This window comes from Atta cephalotes, assembly GCF_000143395.1.
Source record: "Atta cephalotes unplaced genomic scaffold scaffold00031, whole genome shotgun sequence".
In the NCBI taxonomy this organism is placed as follows: Eukaryota; Metazoa; Arthropoda; class Insecta; order Hymenoptera; family Formicidae; genus Atta; species Atta cephalotes.
Window position 1 is genome coordinate 2,067,904 of NW_012130095.1, and position 1,886 is coordinate 2,069,789.

Here is a 1,886-nt window from a genome sequence, read left to right on the forward strand (position 1 = left end):
AGTAGTATAATATATATAATATATAATAATATAATATAATATAATAACGTAAACTAAAACTAAACTAAAACTAACTAACTAACTAATATAATATACTACTCTCTCTCTCTCTCTCTCTCTCTCTCTCTCTCTCTCTCTCTCTCTCTCTCTCTCGATAATTTTTTTTATACTTGATATGCATAAGAAATAAGCAATCTGATTGTAATATTTTTTTTATCAGTAGATAAAGTACAATAGATAACGAAAAACTGGAGGCGAATTCGTTTAAAATAATGAATCTCGATCAAATTTAACTCTTCAAACAGGAATCAAACTTTGTGCTAGAAATTTATGATTTTTATAGATTAAGAATTATCGAAAAAAATAAATAAACAAAGTATAAATAAACAAAGGCACATTTATCTTAATTTAACTTATTTTCACTTAGAAATACTTCATTAATGAAAATATTTCTTCAAAATACAAAAATTACTAATTTACATTGATTTTCTAATACTTATATTATAGTGATTAGGAAAATGTATCTCGTAAATAATATTTGTAAAAGTATTCATCTCTCTTCAATCTCTTCAGTTCTATTTTATATTCATCGTAAAGTTTTAAACTATAATTTTACAAAATAAAATGTTTATTGTTTAAGAATGTTTGAGTATATTTTCTCAAAGATATCTATTTTTCTATTTTCCTTTTCTCTTTCCTGTTCAAAAACAGTCGTAAAACATGTAAATATTCGCATTTATCCTCTCTTAAATCATTGTCATGTAAATTATGGTCACAGAGATATCGTATGAAAAGTGTAAGAATCTGCATATGGCCGTGCTGAGACATGAGACGGCAATGCGCATACAAACAGTATCATTGCTGTAATAATATCGTTGAATAAGGAACAAACAAATCATATACCAAACAAATAAAAAAATATATATTGCCTCTTGGGACTAAAAATATTTCAATGTTTTAGAAAGTTACCAAGATCATAAAAAATTACGATTGATAAATATAGCACAGAGAATAAAGAATTTTTTAATATAATAATTCTTTTTAAAGACAACTTTAGGAGTAATATTAATATGAAAAATTATTATTTAAAAAAATATTTTATATTTATTAATATTATATATATTTATTCACATTATCTTTTACATTTGAAACTGTTTTTAAAGAAAATATTATTTTGTCTCGTGTAGAACGATTCCGTTTTTCTTCATGTACATAACGTGTATCAAAAGATACAGAAAATAATATGATATAATATTTCATAATGATAAATTATAATAATATGTAAACCTACGATGCCATAGAATGATATATTCCTAAAAAGCCATCCAATTTACATAATTATTACTTTTCAAATTTACATTCTAATGACATTGTTATTTTAAAAAATTTTCGTAGATTTTTATCCGCGTTGTAACAACAAAACGTAATATTGCGCATTGCTATATTATATCTATTTTTTTTTCGATAATGTAACATAATTAATATAATATATTTTTCTCCTTTAGTACATTAATAGCTTGTATTTATTTTTGTATAAAAATATCTCTTTTAGAATTCATTCTTACGTTAGATACTGAGATACAGCGAATACCGGTCTGGTATCACGATTCTTAAGAGTACTTTCCTATAATAATCGGAATTTCGAAAAACGGAATTTCAAAAAAGTAATATTATGGCCAGATTAGCGCGTATTAGTAATATTTCTCACAATAATCAGTACATGTATGGAAACAATGTCTTTCTTTCAGGTAACGTAATGTAAATAATAAAAATCTTATTAGACTGTAAAAACTTATTAGACTGTAAAAACTTATTAGACATGTAAAAACTCAACCAATAAGAAATAGGATGAAGATCCGTAACGGTTGAAGCTGAATCTTTAATAC

The 1,886-nt window shown here is 24.2% G+C and overlaps 1 protein-coding gene across 1 annotated transcript in view; it reads right to left on the reverse strand.

Annotated features, from left to right (window-relative positions):
- Positions 1–1,886, reverse strand: part of LOC105620984 (Y+L amino acid transporter 2) — a 24,086-nt gene that overhangs the window by 18,324 nt on the left and 3,876 nt on the right. The gene's annotated exons all lie outside the window — the stretch shown is intronic.